Raw genomic sequence first — 9,441 nt, forward strand, 5'->3', positions numbered from 1 at the left:
GGTTCTCTCTTTGCTTAGCGGACCCCTTTCAATATTTCCTGTAGGGCTGGTTTGATGTTTGCAAATCCTTTTAGTTTTTGTTGTCCTGGAAGCTTTTTATCTCTCCTTATATTTACAATGACGGCGTAGCTGGATATAGTATTCTTGGCTACATATTTTTCTTGTTTAGTGCTCTGAATATATCATGTCAGTCCTTTCTGGCCTGCTAGGTCTTTGTGGATAGGTCTGCTGAAAGAAAGAAAAACTTATATATATACAAAAATAAGGGTAAACATGACAAAGAGATGGAATATGACTGTAAATGTAATATGATGAATATCAAAAAAGATTCTAAAAAAGGAATTGATAAGTTGGTTGAAAAAAGGAAAGGAAAAGAAAAGAGTAAAGAATGTGATCAGGCTGGAGACTAGAACAAAGCCATGTGGTAAATTTAGGTTATATTTTGATCTATTAGAAGAATATGTCTCCCAAATTTTAAAGAAAAAATGAAGTCTACATGTATGCAAAAAGTAAGATTAAATATAATGAAGTGATAAATGAGTATGACAAGGAAAATTTAAAAAGATTTTTAAAAGGGTATTGATAAGACAAAGTAGTTAAAGAATTAAAATAGGAAAGAGGAAAATTTTTAAAAAATAGAGTAAGAAAAAATAAAATTAAAAAAATTTAACTTTGAATGACTAATGAATCATGGGGAAAAAACAAGGAATTCTATGTGTTGCTTTCCCCTAGGCTGGAGTTCTGCACTGGTGAACTTGTTCTTGCAGATCTTTTGGGGAAGGGGACTGTTGCAGTGATTCTCAAATGTCTTTGCCCAGGCAGGCTTACACCACCCTTGCCAGGGGCCAGGCTAAGTAATCTGCTCAGGTTTGCTCTCGGAGCTTTTGTTCCCTGAATGCTTTCTGTAGAGCTTCTGGAGGATGGGAATGAAAATGGCAGCTTCCCAATCTCTGGCCTGGAGAAGCTGAGAGCTTGGGGCCCCACTCCTCAGTGCACCCTCAGAGAAAAGCAGTCAGTCCCTCCCATCTCCCTGGTCTCTGGCCATGCTCTGTGCTCACCCAGCCTGTGGCCAAGTGTTTCTATTTCTGGTGTGTGGCCCTGTTTGGAGTCTCCAAACCCAGCAGATTCCTGCCACGCCCCCACACCATTCCACCCGGAGGAGGAAAGGGGGTGTCTCCCTGGATCTGCCACTTCTGGGGTCCCTGCTCGAAGAGCAGTGGCCCAGCTGTGCCTCTGATCATGGTTTAAGATAACCCCGAACTGAGAGCCCACTGCTCAGCTCCGTTTCTATAGCAGTTTCCCCACTCCAACGCCTGGGAGCTTTGCCACACTCAGATACCCCTGGTCTTTTTTGTCCCTGTGGGTCCTGAGACCACACTGTCCCCGTGAGGGCTCCACCCCCTGCTTAGCCTCTGGAGCGATGTCCCTCAGTGGAGTAGACTTCTTCTTTTTTTTTTTTTTAAAGATTTTATTATTATTATTATTATTTTTGACAGAGAGAGAGATCACAAGTAGGCAGGGAGGCAGGCAGAGAGAGAGGGGAAACAGCCTCCCCGCCGTGCAGAGAGCCCAGTGCGGGGCTCGATCCCAGGATACTGGGATCATGACCTGAGCTGAAGGCAGAGGCTTTAACCCACTGAGCCACCCAGGCGCCCCAGTGGAATAGACTTCTAAAAGTTCCAACTTTGTGCTCTGCTGCTTTCTCACTTGCTGGGAGCTGGCCCCTCCTCCCATGGTCTATCTTCCTGAATGTTGCCTCGGATTCACTTCTCCACACATCCTACCTTCCAGTAAGTGATCGATTTTCTGTTCCTAGCATTAATGCTCTTCTTCTCTTTGATGTCCTGTTGAGTTTGTAGGTATTCAGAATGGTTTGGTAACTATCTAGCTGAACTCTCGGGACCTCATGATATTTTGGTCTCCTACTCCTCTGCCATTTTGCTCCTCCCCCCCATAAAGTTTATTTTTAAGGAACATTTTATTTTTATCCATTTGAATACTTTAATAATTATGCATTACTTTTATAATGAAAATAATGTCAAATTTAAACTTAACCATGAGCTTAGGTGGCTGGGCAAGTCAGGTTACTTATTTGGATATGCAATCTTCCCTGATAGTCCCATTATTAGTTTACAGAAAAGGAAGCATAAAAAATTAGAAAAAGTAGCATACTTGCCATTGGAAGACCTTGGTCAAATCATTCAAACTTGGTGTACTCTTCAAATGAGCATAATATAATGAGAAACCAGGAACATTTCAATCTTAAGGATCAAGTGCATATGAGGACATTCTGTAAATGGAAATTTGCTATTCAATTGAAAAATATTATTATTATTTCTGAGATGAAATTCCTATCTAGAAGCTGAAGGTTGATAACCATAATATCATGTTCTAGACAGCAGGCTGTGGGAAATTGTCATGTTCTTTAGTTTCTTATGGTCAGTTGGAAAGAGCACTGGGCTGATAATCAGATTGGCCTGGGTTCTAGGTTTGGTGTTGCCACTTGCTGGCCTGGTCACCTTCTGAGAGTCCTTACTACTTTGTTGTTGTTGTTGCAAAAATTAGGAAGCTGTGTTAGATGATCTCTGGGGCCCTTTATATATCACAAATAATTGTTGGCAAAATGACTAATACAAAATTTTGGAACTGAAAAGTAATTTTTCACAGAAGGCATAATGCCAGCATTTACTTGCCATCATTAGGTTGATTTGTTTACTGTTTCTCTAGGTTAATATTCTGCACTGTTTACATATTTGGTGAGTGGAAATGGACCGATTAATATGTGGAAGCCAAGTTTTCATTAAGCAGATGACAGAGTAGATCATGGAGTTTTATATTTAGAGCCATGAAGTATATCCAAACAGATCATTCTGGGAACTTTTATGTAGCCTGTAATGTGAGCTGGACTCAATCAGAACATTGAAGTTGAAGTTCTACTTCTGTCCCTTACTAGCTAGGTGACCTTGGGCAAATACCCTAGCTCTCTGTGCTCCATTTCTCAATCTCACAAATGGGTATTATAATGCCAGTTTATTTTTAGAAAAAAAAATTTTAAAGACTTTATTTATTTGCCAGAGGGGGGCAGAGAGAGGGGAAGGAGGAGAAATATCACAAGCAGGGGGAGTGGCAGGTAGGGGGAGAGGGAGAAGAAGACTCTCTGCTGAGCAGGGAGCCCAATGCAGGACTCGATCCCAGGACTCTGGGAACATGACTTGAGCTGAAGGCAGATATTTAACTGACTGAGCCACCCAGGTGTCCCTATAATGTCGGTTTAATAGGGATTCTGTTAAAAGAATAAAAAATGATAATATTTTTGGAATAGTTTTATATATGAAAAAGTTCTGTATACAGCAAATTCTCTATTTTGATGTTCAAAAGGGTAAGTCATCTGTAAGTATATCATTGTCTGTTTTCACTCATCTTAATGAGAGAAGTGGGTAAAGGAAATAATCAAAGCCCATAGGTATTAAAAAAGAAGGAAACAAAAGAAATTAGTTTCAGAACCTGGACAAGAACCAGAAATGGAAGTTGGAGTTTTGAATGTTGACATTGGAGCAAGAGATTTATCAGGAGACCAGGGCTTCAACTTAATAATTATCTGATCCCCAGATTCATTACCTTGGGCCTTATTAAATGAAGTTAGGACCTTTAGGGATATAAATGTAGGGATGATATAATAATTCTCAAATGATACTGTGTGACCTTAAGGCATAATCATCAGACTCAAGAATAAAGTTGAATTTGTTTAAATTAACTCTAGCAAGGAGAACTCTGATAATGACTGTAAATAAAGATGCCGCACACATCTAAATAAAAGATACCAGTTCCCAAATACCAGCGTCAATATCAATAAATATTTTCTTGCTTCATGCATTGGCACAACTCATTTTTAAGACTGCACAATTTTATATTCTTTTCCCTCTTTCTCATGTCTTACAGAGCCATGATTGATTATTTTTATCTTAATTATTTTATTCCCCAGATTCTTGATACCTTGGAAAAATAAATGTACTTTCTTTTCTAATGATAAACAACACTATTAGCTCCTCATGGCAGCCCAAATGTCAACCTTGCTCTCTCTCTGGTGCTCCTTTCCAGTTCTTATCCTAGGAAACTGTAGCTCATCTCCTCGTATGCTCCAGTACCACATTTGTGAGGGCTTGGTCAGTCACCCCAGGCTGCAATCCACTCCCTACCATGGCTCTCACAGCCCTTTATTCATATTTCACTCTTAGCCTTCATTGCATCAAATCATGGTGGTTTGTTAACATATTTGTTATTCCTTTTAGACCATGAGCTACTGAGAGAGAAGAGCATCTTTAGGTCTTCCATCTTTAGGTCTCGGGATCTCATCTAATATCTGATGTTGGGTGTGTGATGAAGTTAGAAGAGAGATGGGAGGCACTCAGTGCCTGAATTCTTGATGTAGTTTTTGATCTACATCTCTTCTCTGAATTGGATGTATGTTTAAAAGACCAAGCCAAGGGGTTCTTGAGATGCTCAGTCAGTTAAGTGTCTGTCTTTGGCTCAGGTCATGATCTCTGGGTCCTGGGATTGGCCCCACTCGGACACTTGGCTCAGCAGGGTGTATGCTTCTTACTCTCCCTCTGCCTCTCCCCCTGCTCATGTTCTCTGTCTCTCTCTGTATCAGAGAAATAAATAAAATCTTAAAAAAAAAAAAGACCAAGCCAAGAAACGGAAGTCCTGTGATCATTATTCATTTATTTGCTTGCTTTCTATCTCCCACATTAGTCCATTCCCTCATTTCTTTCATCTTTCTTCTCTTCTCATCCGTAGCAAGTAAAAATATTCACAGTCTAAAAAATAGAGCAAAGAGTTATAACTTATTCATGATTATAGGCAGGTATAAATATGTAACTGAATAAAAATTTAAATGAGGGAGCATAGAAAAATCTCCCATACAATACAATTCCAAATAATTTATGTAGATATTCTCCCCTCAGTTGGTGGAGCATGACTCCCTGCTCTGTAAGTATGGGCTAAATATGTTGACTTCCTTCAAAAGAAGACGATGTGGAAAGGGAGAAAAGAGAATAAGTTTACACTGGAGAAACCTGACAAATACTGCCTCTGCAACATGATCAAAGTCAACATCAACAATGAAGTCATGTTTATAGTATGTACCCTTGATATAAGGTGATGAGAATGACAGTTTACCTCTGCATCTTCCAGAAACCTGTAAACTCCTTGTCTAAGCATCAGACAAATTCAATTTGAAGGACATTCTACAAAACACCTCACCAGGACATCTCAAACTGCTACAGTTATGAAAAATAAGGAAAGTCTCGGAGCGCCTGGGTGGCTCAGTGGGTTAAAGCCTCTGCCTTCGGCTCAGGTCATGATCTCAGGGTCCTGGGATCGAGCCCCGCATTGGGCTCTCTGCTCAGCAAGGAGCTTGCTTCCCTTCCTCTCTCTCTGCCTGCCTCTCTGCCTACTTGTGATCTCTGTCTGTCAAATAGATAAATAAAATCTTTAAAAAAAATAAGGAAAGTCTAAGAAACTCACAGCCAAGAAGGACCTAAAGACACATGATGACTGAATGTAGTATGGTTTCTTTGATGGGATCCTTGAACAGAAAAAGGACATTAGGTAAAAAATAAGGTAATCTGAATAAAGTAGGAGCTTTAGTGAGTAATAACATGTTGAGGTTGGTGAATTAGTTATGACAAATGTACTATAGTCATATTAACCATGAGAGAACTTGAGTGCAGTGTACACATAGTGTACAGACATTCAGTCTTGGCTAAAGTAGATACTCCCCGCTCTGTTACTTCCTATTGCGTCACCGTGGTTACTGCCTTCACAGCAACTATTATTGTCTATCGTGTTCACTTTTATTTGTTTACTGTCTGCCTCTCCCATTAGATTTTAAACTTTGCAAAGGCAAAGGGCTTCTCTGTTCAGTCTGTTACATTCCCACTATGTTGGAATTTGTTACACATAGTAGATGTTCAATAAATAACTGTTGAATGAATGAAGGAAGGAATTATTGGGAATAGTTGTTACCAACTTGAAGGATCACTGCAACTGGAACAGAACAAACTCATTACTTTATGTTATAAATAAACACATTTCATACTTTTTATAAAAAAGAGTGGTAGTAGGGAAAGTACCTTGATCTAGGCTCAATTTCTCCCTCCCTCTCTCTCTACCTCTTGTCTTCCTCCCTCCCTCCATTCCTTCTCCCCTTCCTTCCTTCCTTCCTCTCTCTCTTCTTTCTTTCTTTCACGATTAAAAAGAAAAATTTCGGGCACCTGGGTGGCTCAGTGGGTTAAGCCGCTGCCTTCGGCTCAGGTCATGATCTCAGGGTACTGGGATCGAGTCCCGCATCGGGCTCTCTGCTCAGCAGGGAGCCTGCTTCCCTCTCTCTCTCTCTGCCTGCCTCTCTGCTTACTTGTGATCTGTGTCTGTCAAATAAATAAATAAAATCTTTAAAAAAAAAGAAAAGAAAAATTTCCCTAAGCATCCTGTGAAGGATACCCTGGAGTTTCTTCTTGGAAGGTGTGTAAATAAGGGCGCCAACATCCATTTGTTGTTCAGGCTGGGAAGTTCCTCACTTCATTTCTTGAGTCAACTGGAAGAAATACATATTATCACGGATGTGTACCATAGGAGACTCAAACTTTCTCCATTGAGATGTTGTCACTGAAGCAGAAGCACCTAGCTACGAAGCGTAAAGAAAGTCTCTGTGCATAACTGGGTCCTCCCCACTTCCTGGGATCACTGAAAGCAGGGATATGACACAGAGGCTGGAAAACCTGAAAGTCACAAAGGTATAGTTGGATGGTAGACCCTGGGTATAGTGTGTCATCCTACGTGTATCATGACGAGCAGTGGTGGACAACTAAGAAGGACAGTACTTTATATGGTCCATGTTAGTCTCTAAAGTACTTCTGTGCTCTGATTGATGGGTTCAATTTCTTCCATTAGATTATTTAATCTGTAGTTCTTTGGGTGATTTTTTTGATGTCCACCTTTTCAATATGGCAAGGTTTGTGAGATATTCGAAGACATGAGCTATTAGGCATGGTGTCTGCCATCAATGAGGTCAGTATCTGGCTTGGGAGACAAAATACAATGGCATGAAATGTGAGTAATGTACAATGCAAGACTGTCCCTCAAAAAGGATGTTATCATGGGGAAGGTAAGAATAGTCACACAGTGCTTTGCAATAGAGGCAAAAACTGAGCCAGCCCTGAATGCATGGCTGTAAATTAATGATTCATAAATTAATTCAGTATTTTTGAGATCTTTAGGCATCAGGGTAGCAGGGATAGTTTCTTCCTTCAGAGAGGTCACAGTGTCCTTGAGGGAGATAAATAAGGGCAGGTGTTACAGATGCTGTGATGGAGTTACACACAAGGTACGAGGTAACACGGGGGATGGTGTGGTCACTTGTCCTGGTGTGGGGGTGGGGTGGATGGTCAGGAAAGGCTATTTAAATGAAGTGTTGCTGAGCTGAATAGCTCAATAAAAAATACATCTATTTAAAAGATATGTAATAGAAAAGAATGGTGGTATATCACTTAGGGTTTTTGTTTGTTTGTTTGTTTTTTAAAGATTTTATTTATTTATTTGACAGAGATCACAAGTAGGCAGAGAAGCAGGCAGAGAGATAGGAGGAAGCAGGATCCCTGCTGAGCAGAGAGCCTGATGTGGGGCTCGATCCCAGGACCCTGAGATCATGACCTGAGCCGAAGGCAGAGGCTTTAACCCACTGAGCCACCCAGGCGCCCCTATCACTTAGGTTTTAACCATCCTCCTGATTTTAAATAGGAAAGATGGTATTCAGTGAAATAGGTGCTTTTCAATCCTGGAAAGGATGGAGAAGCAGGGCTAGGCTGTGACTCTAGGAGGACAGCACAGAACCGATCACAAGAGGAACAGCCTCATTAATCCATGAGAGTCTGGGAATCAAACAGTCACCACTGATGGGATTTTCGGCTTCAGAGCCACACCTCATCTGCTAGACTCCCAGGAGTAAACAGGTGCCTCATACTTCACGCACCTCTTTCTGTAGGTTACTCAGTTTTAATTCATGTCTTGAGGGAGTGCATCTGATTGGAGGAAACTAAATACATCCTACATTGCTAGGGAATCTGGGAGTTTGTAGATTTTTAGGTCCTCAAGAAGGACCTAAAGCACAGGAAGACTCACCAGATGGTGGATGAAACAGATTGTGGGCACACCTGGTTGCCAAATTCTCTGTGAGCTGCACACTGACCTCTAATGGCAAAGCCCTGGTACCCTGATGAGGAGGTCTGTCTAACCGGACTGGCAAATTAAAGGCCAGAAAGCCCACACCAATCAAACACATGGAGAAGTGTCAAGACTGCAATTTATAATTAACACACACACAGATACACAAACCCATAGCCAGTTACCTGCTGTTCTCAAGTCTATCGTGCTCATGTCTTTTTTTTTTTACATATTTATTTTTTATTGAGATATAGTTGACATATAACATATTAGTTTCAGGTATATGACATAGTGATTTGATATTTGTATATATTGCAAAATGATCATCACAACAAGTCTAGTTAGTATCTGTTACCACAGTTACAGTTTTTTTTTTCCTGTGGTGAGAACTTTTTTTTTTAAAGATTTTATTTATTTGTCAGAGAGAGAGAGAGGGAGAGAGAGCAAGCACAGTCAGACAGAATGGCAGGCAGAGGCAGAGGGAGAAGCAGGCTCCCTGCCGAGCAAGGACCCCGATGAGGGACTAGATCCCAGGATGCTGGGATCATGACCTGAGCCGAAGGCAGCTGCTTAACCAACTGAGCCACCCAGGCGTCCCTGTGGTGAGAACTTTTAAGATCTCCTCTCTTAGCGACTATAAAATGTACAATACAATATTGTTAACTATAAGTCCTATGACCTAGTACTTATTTATTTCATAACTGGAAGTTTGTACCTTTTGACCCCCTTCACCCTTTTTGCCCATCCGCCCCCGCCAATCCCCTACCTCTGGCAACCATGAATTTGTTCTCTGCATCTATGAGTTTGGGCTTTTGTTTTAAAAAATATGGAATGCTTCATGAATTTGCACATCATCCTTATGCAGGTACCATGCTAATCTCAGTATCGTTCTAGTTTTAGTACCTGTGTTGTGATGTGAACACTCATTTCTTTTCAAATAATGAGAAAGTCATATACCACATCTGACTTTCAAAAGACCTCAGAATGAAATCATTTTTGGGAGAGTGTGTTTCCCAAGTCAGAGGCCCACAGACCCCAGCACTCAGACTTTCTGTCCTACTTGGGAGAAGACAAGGGTACCTACTATCCCACTGGGTCATGCCCATGTTGTTCATTTCACTTGCTAACTGAGAATCAGCTAAAAATCTATTCCCGTGGGGTAAAAGCACCACAGAAGCCTGTCCAAGGTGAAGAGGAATGGCCTGAGCTTTGGAAGTGAAC

General features: G+C 40.9%; 1 non-coding gene across 1 annotated transcript; it reads right to left on the reverse strand.

Annotated features, from left to right (window-relative positions):
• Positions 1–9,040: 9,040 nt before the first annotated feature.
• Positions 9,041–9,143, reverse strand: LOC116880626. Its single transcript, XR_004385225.1, has one exon. It is a non-coding gene; the product is annotated as a U6 spliceosomal RNA (small nuclear RNA).
• Positions 9,144–9,441: the final 298 nt, after the last annotated feature.

This window comes from Lontra canadensis, unplaced genomic scaffold, assembly GCF_010015895.1.
Source record: "Lontra canadensis isolate GAN:19392208 unplaced genomic scaffold, GSC_riverotter_1.0 scaffold66, whole genome shotgun sequence".
Taxonomy (NCBI): domain Eukaryota; kingdom Metazoa; phylum Chordata; class Mammalia; order Carnivora; family Mustelidae; genus Lontra; species Lontra canadensis.